Here is an 18,828-nt window from a genome sequence, read left to right on the forward strand (position 1 = left end):
GACAATGACGGAATGGACACACTTTTAACACGAGTGACCTCACACGTCTGCTTGATTACAGGCATTAAAGAGGGCAACAATTGAGGCAACAATTATGATGCTTCAACTCCAATTAAAAACTTGAGAGATGCCAGCCACATGACACCTGACATTTCACATAGGCTTAAATAACAACATGCATTACAAATTTTAGGATTGTGGCCACTAACTTAAATTACTGTCTGCAATAAATCAACGTCTGTGCAAATAAACATTTGACAATAGGTACCTCCTCTGGCAAGAAGTCACTTCTGCACTTATCTTACAAGACTCGTTAGTGTAAGACCTTCATTTCCTAATTACTACAAACCCAGCAGGAGGGACCCAAATTGGGGAGTTCAGAAGAGAGGACAGCAAGTTACAGCAGTAGCTAAACACATTCCGCAGACAGAACCAACTCAAAAATGCAAGAAAATCTGAACTGGTAGTGAAAATCTTCACAGTCTGCTTTGTGTTTCTCTAGTTCTTGCAACTGCATTTCCATTTGTATCTTACGCTATTGTAATTAACCATTTTCACTTATCCCAGACTAAGCAGTTGCTTCAAGTGAAAAGGGCCGAAGCTCTTTTCACGCATTCTGAATACAGGTGCCTGGTTCTCTCTCACTCTGTAGGGATGCAGGATTTTACGAGGCTCTATTCACAAAGGCTTATTATTCTCCTAGCACAGACACAGGCCATGGAGGGCCTTCAGGGGATGAGACCATAGTGTGGCCACTGCTGGCCCTGTCTGTTCCCGTGAGCTCCAATGCTACTTCTGCTTTCCCAACCAAATAATCATTTGATTCACATATTAACATGAACAGAGATAATGGGGATTAGGTATTAGTTGATATTTGATTGATGCTGATATATCTTTACTGGCACAGTAAAGCTACAGATATAAATTACCATCTCAAAACAAATGTTGGTAACACTTTACAACAATTATTACGTAATATTAGTTAATGCATTATACCATTAAAGAACAATGAACAATGGATTTGTTACAGTATTTTTTTAATGTTAGTTAATGAAAATATAATTGTTCATTTGTTAGTTCATGTTAGGTCAGGTCTGTTAAATAATATTAACTTTTGATTTTAATAATATATTAGTAAAGAAAAAAATGAACATAACATGACTAATATGAAGTGTTTAGAGGTATTTTTTCACTGTTAGTTCACGTCAACTAATGTTAATAAATGGAACTTCATTGTGTTACCCAGTGTTTTGTAACTCATCACATTTGCAATGTGTACTATGTACTTAGTACTGTGTTCCTATGAGAACATAATCTTATGTGAAAATATTTCAAAATAAATTAAGTTATTTTGTTACTGCAGGGGTTTTTATTTTTATCTGTTTATTTGTTGGTTTGTTTGTTTGATACTTTTACAATTCTATTAAATTTACTGTGACTGGCTGTAACTGGGCCATTAGAGTAACTTTATTTTAGTGTAGTTTTGTGTGTGTATGTGTGGAATGACTAAATTATAAATGCAACACTTTTGTTTTTGCCCCCGTTTTTCATGAGCTGAACTAAAAGATCTAAGACTTTTTCTATGTACACAAAAGGCCTATTTCTCTCAAATATTGTTCACAAATCTGTCTAAATCTGTGTTAGTGAGCACTTCTCCTTTGCCGAGATACTCCATCCACCTCACAGGTGTGGCATATCAAGATGCTGATTAGACAGCATGATTATTGTACAGGTGTGCATTAGGCTGGCCACAATAAAAGGCCACTCTAAAATGTGCAGTTTTACTGTATTGGGGGGGTCCGTGGGGGTCCGAAAACCAGTCAGTATCTGGTGTGACCACCATTTGCCTCACGCAGTGCAACACATCTCCTTCGCATATAGTTGATCAGGTTGTTGATTGTGGCCTGTGGAATGTTGGTCCACTCCTCTTCAATGGCTGTGCGAAGTTGCTGGATATTGGCAGGAACTGGAACACGCTGTCGTATACGCCGATCCAGAGCATCTCAAACATGCTCAGTGGGTGACATGTCCGGTGAGTATGCTGGCCATGCAAGAACTGGGATGTTTTCAGCTTCCAGGAATTGTGTACAGATCCTTGCAACATGGGGCCGTGCATTATCATGCCATGACCCCACCGCCACCATGGGCCACTCGATCCACAACATGAACATCAGCAAACCACTCACCCACACAACGCCTTACACGCTGTCTGCCATCTGCCCTGTACAGTGAAAACCGGGATTCAACCGTGAAGAGAACACCTCTCCAAAGTGCCAGACGCCATCGAATGTGAGCATTTGCCCACTCAAGTCGGTTACAACGACGAATTGCAGTCAGGTCGAGACCCCGATGAGGACGACGAGCATGCAGATGAGCTTCCCTGAGACAGTTTCTGACAGTTTGTGCAGAAATTCTTTGGTTATGCAAACCGATTGTTGCAGCAACTGTCCGGGTGGCTGGTCTCAGACGATCTTGGAGGTGAAGATGCTGGATGTGGAGGTCCTATGGTGTGGTTACACATGGTCTGCGGTTGTGTGGCTGGTTGGATGTACTGCCAAATTATCTGAAACGCCTTTGGAGACGGCTTATGGTAGAGAAATGAACATTCGATTCATGGGCAACAGCTCTGGTGGACATTCCTGCAGTCAGCATGCCAATTGCACGCTCCCTCAAAACTTGCGACATCTGTGGCATTGTGCTGTGTGATAAAACTGCACATTTTAGAGTGGCTTTTTATTGTGTCCAGCCTAATGCACACCTGTACAATAATCATGCTGTCTAATCAGCATCTTGATATGCCACACCTGTGAGGTGGATGGATTATCTCGGCAAAGGAGAAGTGCTCACTAACACGGATTTAGACAGATTTGTGAACAATATTTGAAAGAAATAGGCCTTTTGTGTACATAGAAAAAGTCTTAGATCTTTGAGTTCAGCTCATGAAAAATGGGGGCAAAAACAAAAGTGTTGCGTTTATAATTTTGTTCAGTGTAATTGTGAAAATAAATTTAATTCAGTATGAATATTCTTGCTATCAATAAATTCTGCTGCGCCCATTTATGCAAAATTATAATGTATTACACATCAAACTTTTGTTTAATTGTACGTTTAATAATATAGTGCCAACAAACAGCATGTCTATAAAGTATTTATGAGATATTTTATCACGTTTATATATAAATTTCAACTTAATTCACTAAAACACAAAGATTTGCATCGCTACAATAAATGCGGTTTTTCTTTTTCTTTTAAGTTGAAATGTGATTTCAGCACCAGTAAAAACTCAATGTGGCAAATATTCAATTTTCTTAGGAAGTCAATATGAAGGAAGGACGACCTCTGATGGCAAGTGGATGGAAGACCATGAACCCGATTCGTGACAGGGGGGTTAAACTTTCATGATTTTACCACTGTAAACAACACCTTTAAAATAAATTGGATAAAGAATTGTATCAATAAGCTCATGGAATTTGATCCCTAATGTTATTTTTTCTAAACTGTGGTTTAAGTTTCTTATTAATCTGTAACTATAACATCATGAAAATCCCTAATCAAATTATCTCTTTTTCATAGGCAAATGTTATTAGCTTGGTCACTCATTTTTAAACACAGTTTTACACCTCACTCATATCTAATCTGTAATAATAAGAATCTACTGTATCTCTGTCTCTAATCTGTTTTTTTTTTTTTTGTTGTTGTTTTTTTGAAAATTGGTTTAAAAATGGTATTATTCTTGTGTCTCAACTTTTCAATCAAAATGGTTCAATCTGTAATTACTTTTAGTTAGTTTTTAGTTAAGCATGGAATTCCTGTTAGTCCAAAAGAGTTTGCAATTGTTGCTGATACAGTGCCACATGGAGTTCTCATGCTTTTTAGAGGTCTTTCTTTTCATAAATCTCATTTTCCTGTTAGCTAAATATCATATTCATACATGTAAATTTTCTAAATGCAAACCTCTTTTTTGAGATTCAAACTTAAAATTAAAATGTATTTTGAATCTATTGAATTCTCTACAAACTTAAAAGCAATAAGAACAATGGCTTTGCTAAAGGACTTGGCACTTCCTCTGGACTGAAAGACTGAATGACCCTGGACTGTTGTTGTATTGTTATGATTTGACAATGATGACAATAGTTATTGTTTTTTCCAAGCATTCAATTAATAAACAAAAATACTAAAAAAAAGAGGTGCGCCCCCATCTGTTGGCTAACTACAGTTACTGCAGCAATCTGAAACAATCAGACTTATCTGAACAGTTAAAATAAGCATATGAATTTCTTTTTTTTTTACTTTTACATCTGTCAAAATATGTATACACATACAAATATTTTTATGTGTATATTTTGACAAATGTAAAAATATACATATTTTCCCAAATAGGTTCACTGAAAATACAATATATATAAAAACTTTTTAGCTTGCTCTCACTATTCTTTTGAAATAATTATTTTTTTAAACATACACTTAAGTTAAAAAGCAGCTGGACTCAAGGATGTCATCTGTGTAAGGGGGGGAAATAAAGACTCTGGGTGTACAATCTGGCATTAAAATTTTTATAATATCATGTAAAGCATAATAATAATATGAAGCGTGATATCGCTTTATATCAGCATGGCTGTGACTTGGCCATTGGAACGAGTGCCATAGGTAATCACAGCCATGCTGATATACTGGAAAATAATAATGATAATAACTGAATTCAAAATTACTTCATGGATTCAAATCTCACGTTGACAGTTTAACAACTGAGCCTGGATTAGTCTACTAATTCGGAAACGTAGTTTTAGAATTTATAACGAAGGAACGTTGAGTTGCTTCATTGAAAGCTTATTGTAGGCTATTCCTGCCCTGCTAAAAAAAAAAAAAAAATAGAAGCCCAATAGAAACCATCACAGAAATTCCAATGGTTTCCATTAAAATACCATTATAAACCATTAGCTTTTTCCAGTAAAACCATTACAAAATTCCTTTTTGTAGTGTGTTTTGGGCATTTTTCCAATAGGATTTAACATCCCACCAATAGAATCCATCACATAGGGTTCTATTGTTTTTTTGTTTGTTTTTTTAGCAGGGTGTATTAAAAGCTTACTGTAGAGTCGAGTATTATGAGAGAGATGGACTGAACGAGTGTGATTACCTGCATATGATAGAGCATTCGTTCTTCAGCTCAATATCATATTCAAAATAAAACATTAGTTTGAATGTCCACTGAGCGAAGTGATATCTTTGTCGGTGTTTCATCTGTTAAGGGGGATTTCCGATGACAACCCTGCTCAGTGAATTTGTTGGTTTCTTCTTACAAAGTGTTGGTGAAAGTAAAAATTGTGTCCTTGTTTACAACCCTGTTTTAGTATTTTCTAATATAAAAGTCTTTACTGCTTACTCACTCATAAAACAGTCTCTTGTCGCCATCTAATGTAGGATCAATGTAACTAAAATCACCATCACGAACACACACACACACACACACACACACACACACACTTTTTCTCAATACCAAATACTTTTATTAAACACTAATATATATATATATATATATATATATATATATATATATATATATATATATATATATACAGGTGCTGGTCATATAACTAGAATATCATCAAAAGTTGATTTATTTCACTAATTCCATTCAAAAAGTGAAACTTGTATATTATATTCATTCATTACACACAGACTGATATGTTTCAAATGTTTATTTCTTTTAATTTTGATGATTATAACTGACAACTAAGGAAAATCCCAAATTCAGTATCTCAGAAAATTTGAATATTACTTAAGACCAATACAAAGAAACGATTTTTAGAAATCTTGGCCAACTGAAAAGTATGAACATGAAAAGTATGAGCATGTACAGCACTCAATACTTAGTTGGGGCTCCTTTTGCCTGAATTACTGCAGCAATGCGGCGTGGCATGGAGTCGATCAGTCTGTGGCACTGCTCAGGTGTTATGAGAGCCCAGGTTGCTCTGATAGTGGCCTTCAGCTCTTCTGCATTGTTGGGTCTGGCATATCGCATCTTACTCTTCCCAATACCCCATAGATTTTCTATGGGGTTAAGGTCAGGTGAGTTTGCTGGCCAATTAAGAACAGGGATACCATGGTCCTTAAACCAGATACTGGTTGCTTTGGCACTGTGTGCAGGTGCCAAGTCCTGTTGGAAAATGAAATCTGCATCTCCATAAAGTTGGTCAGCAGCAGGAAGCATGAAGTGCTCTAAAACTTCCTGGTATACGGCTGTGTTGACCTTGGACATCAGAAAACACAGTGGACCAACACCAGCAGATGGCATGGCATCCCAAACCATCACTGACTGTGGAAACTTTACACTGGACCTCAAGCAACGTGGATTGTGTGCCTCTCCTCTCTTCCTCCAGACTCTGGGACCCTGATTTCCAAAGGAAATGCAAATTTACTTTTATCAGAGAACATAACTTTGGACCACTCAGCAGCAGTCCAGTCCTTTTTGTCTTTAGCCCAGGCGAGACGCTTCTGACGCTGTCTGTTGTTCAAGAGTGGCTCAATGCGACAGCTGAAACCCATGTCTTGCATACGTCTGTGCGTAGTGGTTCTTGAAGCACTGACTCCAGCTGCAGTCCACTCTTTGTGAATCTCCTCCACATTTTTGAATGGGTTTTGTTTCACAATCCTCTCCAGGGTGCGGTTATCCCTATTGCTTGTACACTTTTTTCTACCACATCTTTTCCTTCCCTTCGCTTCTCTATTAATGTGCTTGGACACAGAGCTCTGTGAACAGCCAGCCTCTTTTGCAATGACCTTTTGTGTCTTGCCCTCCTTGTGCAACGTGTCAATGGTCGTCTTTTGGACAACTGTCAAGTCAGCAGTCTTCCCCATAATTGTGTAGCCTACAGAACTAGACTGAGAGACCATTTAAAGGCCTTTGCAGGTGTTTTGAGTTAATTAGCTGATTAGAGTGTGGCACCAGGTGTCATTTTCAATATTGAACCTTTTCACAATATTCTAATTTTCTGAGATACTGAATTTGGGATTTTCCTTAGTTGTCAGTTATAATCATCAAAATTAAAAGAAATAAACATTTGAAATATATCAGTCTGCATGTAATGAATGAATATAATATACAAGTTTCACTTTTTGAATGGAATTAGTGAAATAAATAAACTTTTTGATGATATTCTAATTTTATGACCAGCACCTGTATAATATATATATTATATATTTATTAAACACTAATATATATATATATATATATATATATATATATATATAGGTGCATCTCAATAAATTAGAATGTCGTAGAAAAGTTCATTTATTTCAGTAATTCAACTCAAATTGTGAAACTCTTGTATTAAATAAATTCAGTGCACACAGACTGAAGTAGTTTAAGTCTTTGGTTCTCTTAATTATGATGATTTTGGCTCAGATTTAACAAAAACCCACCAATTCACTATCTCAACACATTAGAATACTTCATAAGACCAATAAAAAAAAACATTTTTGGTGAATTGTTGGCCTTCTGGAAAGTATGCTCATTTACTGTATATGTACTCAATACTTGGCAGGGGCTCCTTTTGCTTTAATTACTGCCTCAATTCGGCGTGGCATGGAGGTGATCAGTTTGTGGCACTGCTGAGGTGGTATGGAAGCCCAGGTTTATTTGACAGTGGCCTTCAGTTCATCTGCATTTTTTGGTCTCTTGTTTCTCATTTTCCTCTTGACAATCCTTCAGGTCTGGTGAGTTTGCTGGCCAGTCAAGCACACCAACACCATGGTCATTTAACCAACTTTTGGTGCTTTTGGCATTGTGGGCAGGTGCCAAATCCTGCTGAAAATTAAATCAGCATCTTTAAAAAGCTGGTCAGCAGAAGGAAGCATGAAGTGCTCCAAAATTTCTTGGTAAACGGGTGTAGTGACTTTGGTGTTCAAAAAACACAATGGACCAACACCAGCAGATGACATTGCACCCCAAATAATCACAGACTGTGGAAACTTAACACTGGACTTCAAGCAACTTGGGCTATGAACTTCTCCACCCTTCCTCCAGACTCTAGGACCTTGGTTTCCAAATGAAATACAAAACTTGCTCTCATCTGAAAAGAGGACTTTGGACCACTGGGCAACAGTCCAGTTCTTCTTCTCCTTTAGCCCAGGTAAGACGCCTCTGACGTTGTCTGTGGTTCAGGAGTGGCTTAACAAGAGGAATACGACAACTGTAGCCAAATTCCTTGACACGTCTGTGTGTGGTGGCTCTTGATACCTTGACCCCAGCCTCAGTCCATTCCTTGTGAAGTTCACCCAAATTCTTGAATTGATTTTGCTTGACAATCCTCATAAGGCTGCGGTTCTCTCGGTTGGTTGTGCAGCTTTTTCTTCCACACTTTTTCCTTCCACTCAACTTTCTGTTAACATGCTTGGATACAGCACTCTGTGAACAGCCAGCTTCTTTGGCAATGAATGTTTGTGGCTTACCCTCCTTGTGAAGGGTGTCAATGATTGTCTTCTGGACAACTGTCAGATCAGCAGTCTTCCCCATGATTGTGTAGCCTAGTGAACCAAACCGAGAGACCATTTTGAAGGCTCAGGAAAACTTTGCAGGTGTTTTGAGTTGATTAGCTGATTGGCATGTCACCATATTCTAATTTGTTGAGATAGTGAATTGGTGGGTTTTTGTTAAATGTGAGCCAAAATCATCACAATTAAAAGAACCAAAGACTTAAACTACTTCAGTCTGTGTGCATTGAATTTATTTAATACACGAGTTTCACAATTTGAGTTGAATTACTTTTCCACAACATTCTAATTTATTGAGATGCACCTGTGTGTGTATATATATATATATATATATATATATATATATATATATATACATACAGTATGTATACACTACTAGGCTAGTCAAATGTTTTAGAACAGTAAGATTTTTATTATTATTATTTTTTAATTCTCTTCTGCTGACTAAGCCTGCATTTATTTGATCCAAAATACAGCAAAACAGTACATTATATATATAAAATATCTGTTTTCTATTTGAATATATTTTAAAATGTAATTCATTCCTGTGATTTCAAAGCTGAATTTTTAGCATCATTACTCCGGTCACATGATCCTTCAGAAATCATTCTAATATTCAGATTTTCTCCCCAAAAAACATTATTATTATTATTATTATTTTGTTGAAAACAGCTGAGTAGGATTTTTTCAGGTTTTTCTGATGAATAGAAAGTTCAGAAGAACAGCATTTATCTGAAATAAAAAATCTTTTGTAACATTATAAATGTCTTTATCATCACTTTTGATCAATTTAAAGCTTGCTAAATAAAACATATTACATTTTTAGATTGTCTAGAGGCAAAGGAAGACCTCGGGTTTGCTTTTGTCAAAGCTTCTTCCTATCAGCCTAGCCTTGATGCCTCGTACACTTATGAACGATCACAATAGACACCTCATTAGTAGTTTGGGGCAGTGTTTATGAAGGGCACTCGGCCTATGAAGTCTGAAGGGGCGATCATCTCACATTGGCACATAAATTGGCTGGACATGACGGCAGGTTTCATGGCTTAACCAATTTTGTTTTCTTCCAGATCCTCAAGATTGCCATGTGGGTCTTCTTGAGAATGGACAACATATCAGTAGTCTCATACCTAAACTGCCAAAGGGAATCTACTCTCACATTTATTGTGTTTAAAGAGGCACATTCTACTTTGGGCACAAACAAGTTTCTGTGTTTAAGGACAGTACACATCCCAGGTTGGTTGAACCTGATATTTGACCTTCTGCCAACACACGGGTTAAAGTGTGTCTTCAATTGGTGGCATGTGTGGTTCTCAGCTCAACTCAACACAACTCAACTGCTCTCAACAATCAAAGCAGATCAGATCTTTGAATTCTAGAGGCCACATTACTAGGTGACTGTATGCATTTAAGTGATGGCTTTTCACTTCTTTGTGCAGAGAGCCCAAGCTCAGTTGGTTCAGTGCTGGCATTCCTTCAGGAGCTTATCTTACTGTGGGTTTGGCCCCATCATTTGAGTTTACAACCACTTTAGTGTATGTGATGTAACTATTTTTTACTGAACTCTCTAAGAATCTCTTATAATTACATTATACATTCACCATATGAACGGACAGACTACCAGTGAAGTGAAACCTTTGCTATTTGCAGATTATCTCACAGACAGTGGAATGGTTGATTTTAAAAAGCCAGAAAATGGGTTTAAATCCCTTTCCAGACTAATAAATATCTACAACATTTCTGCTAAATCAGGTTATTTGAAGCTTCCAGAAGGTGTGTCCTTCCCCTTTAATGATGTTCCACTAATTTGCGGACCTGATTATCAATTTAGACAATTGGTATGATATTAAATGTTTGGGGGTACTACATTTTTCCACAAAACAAGATATTTAAATTATTGGTTACAAAATGGTGCAAGATCAGCCTAATGGCATTATAGCTCTGTTCCCTTTTGCAAGAAAGTAAGTTAAAAAATAATCTTAGTTACAGCTATAAAGGCATTATCACTAAAACCTTTTTTTTTTCTACGCACAATAACATACAACTTGATTGCAATTATTAAGACATATTTTGCAGTGTTTTTGTTTGGTAAATGAATTAATAGTATGTTATGCTTCTGATGCAATAACAGTATCTTACGCTCTCATAAAAAAATACAACAGCTGCTAACGTGTATCATTTATGTAGTAATTTGTACACTTTAGATAATAACATGCATTCATCCAAACATGAATCCCTTCTATATTGTTTGCTATTGTGGTTGCTGAAAAATTGCACTTACCACAATACAGAGTCTTTTTGTTGCTGTTTAAATGTTTTAATTTTCCAAATTATATTACATGAATATAATTTGGAATTATTGAAATTAATATTAGGAATTTTAAAAGGAAACAGATTAAATACTACAGGAAAACTTTGGGCTTGGGAACCCTAGTTATGGGTGTCACTGGTCTCTTTTATTGTGCACTATGTAGCATAATTCCTAAAAGCTGCAAGACACACTACATTAAATATCAGCTAAAATGAAAAACAAAAGACCCACATGCAAGCACATTCACCTCAAGTGCAAGCAGTAAAAATATCATGTCAAGGGAGCAAGGGAATTGGCACCTCTCACAGAACATGATGTTGTCAGAACTGAAAAGAAATATAGGTAAACCTAATATAAAATAGAGATCACAAAAGATGGCAGACTTTTCAGAAACCTTTTTTCGTTTTTAATTGCCATTTTTCTTCTTTAAATAACTCTTAATAAATCTGAAAGCAGTGGCCCAACTGTGGGTGTTTCCACCAAGTGGATCCATTAATTGCAGTCAGTTTTAGGAAAATGAACAGAAGTGCAAGAGTTATAGTTAAACATTCTGGGCTGTATATGAACAGTAGGCCTACATGCAGACCCGGCTGGTGACAAAATGTACAGACACAAACAAAAAGTGGCAAATAAAAAAATAAAGCATACCTTCAGCAGAAGCCAGACTGTTAGAAATGATTTGTAGATGGGTCAAATTAAAGAAGTAGTATCAAAACACAAGGTGTGGGAAGAATAGTTAACTTAACAATTCGGTTAAATGTCGTGAAATGAGACTGAACTGTTTAGTTATTACTTCATTACCTGAGATGTTATTTAGGTGTGGGAAGAAAAGTGTGTTGTCTAATGTTAAGTGGCAAAGTTGGTTTTCCTGCTTTTAAAACCTTAAAGGTGTGTGCTACAACGTGACCTAACTGCAACCAAAATGCAAATTTTTAGTAAAATTGCTAAATTATTGTAAAAACTCAAAAATTCGATGCACGTATAGATGTATTTAGTCCTGCAGAGGGCAGTATTGAACTGAGTTACGGGAAGTGTACGAATGCATGAATGAGGCTGTGAATACTGAAGGAAGCATTTGCTGTTGCAAATAAATATACATTTATATTTACATACGTTTTTAAAATGATTGCCTTTGTGTCATATTTGAAATGGCTTCCTATTTTTATAAATTATATTTGTGTGGTGTCCAATCCAGAAATGCTTCTGAAGGCCACAAAAATGCTTTTTGAAATTTACCCAATGTTAAGAGACAGGAAAGTTCAAGGGTGTGCGATTAAAAATAATTTGAGATTCAACACAAATTAAAATGCTTTTATTTATGATCAAACAAACAAAACTTTGACAAAACCAAAGACCAGGTGGGGTGAAAATAAAGAAGTGGGCCTATAACATTTAGCATCTCAACTAATCATATTAGTACTGAACTAGTATTCTTAGGGTACTTAGTCAGTCAATTACATACCTGGCTCACCATTGAATTTTAAATTAATATAGTCAATTAGTCTCACAGAAAGTTTAGTATGTCCAATTCATGTTCATATTTATATTTGTTAAAAATGTTTTGCAGTGTTTTTGTTTGGTAAATGAATTAATATTATTTTATGCGTCTGATGCAATAACAGTATCTTACGCTCTCATAAAAAGATTTGTGCTGTCAAACAATTAATCGCGATTTTACAAAATAAAGTTTTTGTTAACATAATACATGTGTGTGTACTGTGTATATTTATTATGTAGGCCTATATATAAATACAAACACATTTAGTATATATTTTGAAAATATTTACATGTATTTACTTAATTATATTTATATTCATATAATTTATATTATATATAAATATATTTAATATATAAACATAACATATTTTTCTTAAATATAGGCATGTGCATGTATGTGTATTTATATGTACATAATAAATATACACAGTACACATACATATATTATGTAAACAAAAACGTTTATTTTGGATGCGATTAATCGCGATTAATCATTTGACAGCACTAAAAAAAATACAACAGCTGCTAACATGTATAATTTATGTAGTAATTTGTACACTTTAGATAATAACATACTTTAAGGTACTAATATCAACCCTTTAGGGATAAATACTGCATAGTGCATCAACTGTTGCAGGTTTTATAATAACTTCCAATGCAGGCAACTGTTTGTTTGTTGTTGTTGTTTTAACTGTGAATGAAACATTATGCAAATATTGTATTAAAGCATTGTGATCTGGATGTAAAAATAGGGTTAATATTACAAAAATGAGGCTATGTGAAGAAAAATCATTTCAATAACTTTTTTTTAAACATTTGAATTAAAATCGACAGATTATGTTGTTTTACACACAGAAGTTGAAGTTTGGTTTGGTTTGGGTTTTTTTAGGTAAAAATTATGTTATTTGAGCCTACTTAAAGAAAATCTACCAGGTGTAACACTGCCAAAATGTTTTATTTAATTTAATAAATAAAACATTTGTAATTTATTAAAAAAGATTCATTTGTGACAAAAATAAAACTTTTCTCAAAGCAGCAATTTAGTAATGATCATTTAATCCAAATATGTTGTAACAAAATGGGGCTTTATTTTAGCAAAATGTAGACAAAAAGGCAAAGTCGAAACAACAGCAAACAATAACAATACAGTGCAGACGCAAAAGAGTAATCCACAAAACAGGTGAAGGTCTGGGCAAGCAGCAAACGATCACAAAACAAATTAACAGTCCAAGATAAAAAACACAAAAGGCAAGGTGGAAGACAAGAAACATTACAGGCTAAACAATATCCAGACATGGAAGTAAGTGTGTAAGTGTGTGTGTGTGTGTGTGTGCATGTGTGTGTGTGTGTGCGTTTTTGTGACATATGAGGACACAAATTTGTATATTGACATGGGTATGATAGGTATTACAAGGAGAAGGTGACTTATGAGGACATTGCCCCATGTCCCCATTTTTCAAAAGGCTAATAAAGTTTCCTGTAAGGGGAAGGTTTAGGTGTAGGGTTGGTGTAGGGCGATAGAAAATACAGTTTGTACGGTATAAAAACCATTACGTCTATGGAATGTCCCCACAATTCACAAAAACAAACGTGTGTGTGTATGTGTGTGTCTGTGTGTGCGCGTTTTTGTGAAAAGTCAGGATATAGATTTGTATAATGACAAAGGTATGACATAGGTATTACAAGGTGAAGGTGACATCTCAGGACATTGACCCATGTCCCCACTTTTCAAAACGCTTATAAATCAATCAGAATGAGTTTTTGGGGAAAGTTGAAATGCACAGTCTCCTGTAAGGGGTAGGTTTAGGTGTAGGGTTGGTGTAGGGCAATAGCACATACAGTAAGTACACTATAAAAACCATTACGCCTATGGAATGTCCCACTTTTCACAAAAACGAACATGTGTGTGTGTGTGTCTTATATAGTGTGAGACTGATGAGGTAATGAGATACAGGTAACTGGAGTGCCCACTGGTGGAGGGATGAAGCTGAAGACCACTATGGTGGAGCAGGCAGAGCAAAATACAACCAGGGCAGAACAGACGGGACCAGAGATTCCCATGGTGGAGCAGACAACCGCCAAGGCGGATAAGGCATAACTGGAACAAAAGACACAGGGAGGTTAACAGCGGCCTCAACGGCCGTAATAGCACAGGTAGTCATTACTGGGACAACATCATTGGTCATAACAGGGCGAGCAGAGAGTTCACAGACAGCCTCCAAGGCTGTGACTGGACAGTCACAGACGGCTTCCTTGGCTGTGTCTAGACAGGCAGAAAGTTCAGTAATGGCCTCCTCGCCTGATGCTGGACAGGCAGGAGATTCATAGGCAGCTTCCAAGGCCGTGACAGTACAAACTAAGATTTCAGAAACGGCCTCCCTAGCCATAACGTGATAGGTGAAGAGCTCTGAAATGGCCTCCTTAGCCGTGACAGGGTAAACTGAGAGTTCACAGGTAGCCTCCTTGGCTGGGACAGGACCTTGAGTGAATTCAGAGGCAATCTCTGTGACCATGACAGGAAGGACAGGGAGTTCATAAATGGCCTCAAAGGCTGTGACAGGCCTGACTGAGGATGCACAGATGGTCTCCATGACCGCATCAGGACAGGCAAAGAGTTAAAAGGTGGCCCTTGTGGCCGTAACAGGCAGGGCTGAGAGTTCATGAATGGCTTCTATGGCCGAGATGGGTATGACAGGGGATTCACAGATGGTCTTCATGACCATGTCAGGACAGACAAAGAGTTCATAAGTGGACACCCACGCCTTGAGAGGAGCTGAAGCAAACACCACTGCCACCTCTGGAGGTTCTGCAGCGGGTGTCGCCACCTCTGGGCTAAACTCGGGAACTGGAACATTCTCAGGGTAGAACTCTGGACCAGGAGCCATCTCTCGACTTTGGTCAGGGGCTAGAAATGTCTCTCGACTCTCTGGAGTGGATTCAGGGACTGGAGCGAGCTCAGGATCAGATTCAAGGGCTGGAGTGAGCTCGGAAATGGATTAGAGAACTAGAGCAGGCTTGGGAATGGATTCGAGAATAGGGCGGATTCCGGAGCAGACTGGGAGCGCTGAGACTGCCTGGCTTGAGAGCGTCGAGGTTGCAGGGTAGGCAGCCATTTGCACTGTCACCAGCGGTGAATCCTCCACACTGGATGCCAGTCTCGGACACCTTGGGACTGAATTTGTGGCTCTGGGCATGGTCAACATGACGTGAAGAAGCTTTGGAACAGGGGCCATGACGGGACAAGACTCTGGAACGACAGCCATTTTGTGAAAAGTTTCTGGGCCGGTGGCCATTTGTAAAAAGTCTCTGTGCTGGCAGCCATTTTATGAAAAGTCTCTGGGGCTTTAAAGTCCTCTGCCTCTCCCACAGTGAAAGGAGAACCGCATTACAACAGAGCAAAGTCCAAAAATGTACAGATAGACCCTCGAGGACCATCACGAATGAGCTTGGATCTCAATGGTCCATGGCAGAAAAAGTTAATGAGAGCATAGTCCGGGAGATGTTCCCTGACTGAGGAGAACTAACCTCATAGCTGGGTCCATGGCTGGCCTGGCAACACTCATAAAGCTGCTGGACCGGGTATGGCTGGATATTCTGTAACGGAGTGGGGCATGACAACGGAGTGATGGATCCAAATGCAGGCTTTATTTTGGCAAAACATAGTCAGACAGGCAGGGTCGAAACAACAGCAAAGAATCCAGGGCAGAGGCAAAACAGATTAACAGTCCAAGATAAAAAAACACAAAAGGCCAGGCAAAGCAAGGCAAGGCAAAAGACAAGAAACATTACAGGCTAAACAATATCCAGCCGTGTGTGCGTGTGAGCGTGTAACATATGAAAACTGCACAGCATTTAATTACATTATTTTTAAATTGATTTCTAAAATGTTTTTAAAAGTTTATACTGCAACGTGACCCAACTGCATCCAAAATGCAACCTTTTTGTAACATTGCTAAATTATTTAATGGGGCAAGAGACTGACACAGTGACTAGAAAAGCTCAATCTTTTCTCTCTCCCCCCCTCCCCCACCTCACACACACACACACACACACACACACAGACACTCATACCTATAGTAAGAGACTGGCACAGAGCCAGTCATGCAGCTGCCATGTTTGGCCCATTCCATTCCCAAGCTACAAACACTCTCGATTTCTCGTCTCTGTCTGCTGACAGTTAGGACCATCTCTGCAGATTTCCCAGGAGGATTAAGGGGATGCTCATAAGATAAAATGTGTCTGCAGTAAGGAGGTTTGGACTGACACAGATGTGTCCATGCATAATGGTCTGAAACTGCAAAGTGGCAGTGAAAGCATTTATCTAAAAGAGCTCACCTCACCAGCACTATAAAAAGAGATACTGGGCAATTGCTATCTTAGGGAGCCATTTAATCCATTTCTATCCATCTGATCTGACTCTTTAAAAATCTATATTTTTTTGTTGGTTTGGCCTAATGTAGTTATTCAGTAATAATTAATGAAATTTAGCCTTAAAAATGGCTAAGAACAATTTACATTGTGATATTAAATTAAACTTTTAGTCACCTTTTTTTGTTAGGCTGTTTTAATTAGTTATATCAGTGTGCGGACATCACGTTTGTTTTTCGCTTTTGTTTTAATACTGAGCCAGTAGATAAGTTTGCTTAACTTAAGCGTAAAGAGTTAAAATAATGTCATTTAAAACTGATCGTATGATCATGATGATGTTAAAAAACTATTGTCTTTAAAATACGACATATGTCATTTCAATAGCAAACACTAATATACTACTGTTCAGCGCTGCGTTTCCCAAAAGCATCTTAACTTAAGCAGCACTTGAAAACCATCGTAGATCTACGAGTAGCCTACTCTGGAGTAATCGTAAAGCCCTACGTGCATCGTAAGAAGACAGAATTAGGAGGTCACCTGCAGGACAATCGGTAGATTACACTTTTAACTTTATTCAAGTGCAATGTGACTATAATTAAAGCTTTTGATTGTACTTTATTGCACACTTTATAATCGTTTTTTTTTTTAAATATAAAATGAAATTAGGCTAAATAATTAAAAAGGGCAGATAACCAAAAAAAAAAAAAAAAAAAAACACAAACAAGCAAAAAACAAAAAACAAAACAAAACAACGCATCTAAATAAAATGACTGAACAACAACAACAAAAAAAGAATAAAAGAAGTAATGTAGGAAATGCTTCAAAGACTGGGAAAAATAGGGATAAACTCATAAAAATCTGTCAATGGCTTGATGACATGCACGAAAAGCAAATAATGTCTCTACAGATATTATATACAATAATATATTATTATTATTATTATTATTATTATATAGTATATTAATATTGTACTTTTTTTTTTACATATTAAGATTATTATGTTATATTATATTATATTATTATATCCGAGCTGTCTGGAACGCAGCATTATGTTAACATTTCAATTAATGAGCTTGTACTACAATTACGAGCTATTCTATAAACTGACATTTCAGCACTTGACCAACGGATAGCGACTCCTAAGTAGCACTTAAAGCACGGCTACGTGCGATTGTGTTAAGTGCAATTTTGGGAAACGCACGTGAAACGATAACAAGCGTTCGTAAAATGACTCGTAGAAAACGCTCTTAAGCGCTAAGATCAATCGTTATTGGGAAACCCGGCACAGGTTGGTAAGATTTTTTTTAAATGTTTTTGAAAGAAGTCTTTCTCGCTCACCAAGGATGCATTTATTTCATATGACAGACAATAATTTAGCTAAATTATTGTCTGTCATATGAAATTACTAATTACATTTATTCTTGTGATTGCCACGCTGAATTTTCAGCAGCCATTACTTCAGTCTTCAATGTTGCATGATACTTCAGAAGTCAGTCTAAGATGCTGATTTGATGCTCAAAAACATTTCTTATTATTATCAGTGTTGAAAACAGTTTTGCTGCTTAATATTTTTGTGGAAAGTAGACACAGTCTATTTTTTCCTGCAATTTTCAAATATTTGATTTGCATAAAATATTTAAGATTAATTTCATGGCTGTTTTGAATGTCTGAAATTGAACAAAATGATTGGGTAACCCAGGCCACTGGGGGTGCACTGTCCCTGCAAATTATATATCTGTGGTAACAGGACTTCTCTAATTGGTGGATTGTGCTTTAGGATTTTAGGAAGTGTAGTTTGTAACCAGGAATTTTGACAAGCATTCTTTTTTCTGGACCCTACTGTTGGGCTTTTAGTAATATGATTGCAGGCATGTTGATACACATTCAGTAATATGTACAAAATACATCTAAAGCTAGCACAAATATTAAAGCTGCAGTCCGTAATTTTTTGGTTAAAAATGATCCGAAATCAATATTTGAGCAAGTACATAACCAGCCAGTGTTCAAAACTATCACCTCACTTTAGTTTATAATAATGTGTTCTAATCTGAGTGGTACGGTAGGTTTTCGTGGGAAATTCGAGTATGGCACTGCATCATTATGTCACATCTGTAAACATAAAGAAGTTGTCCCCAAAACATCATGAGTGTTGGTACAAA

Source organism: Onychostoma macrolepis, chromosome 01, assembly GCF_012432095.1.
Source record: "Onychostoma macrolepis isolate SWU-2019 chromosome 01, ASM1243209v1, whole genome shotgun sequence".
NCBI lineage: Eukaryota > Metazoa > Chordata > Actinopteri > Cypriniformes > Cyprinidae > Onychostoma > Onychostoma macrolepis.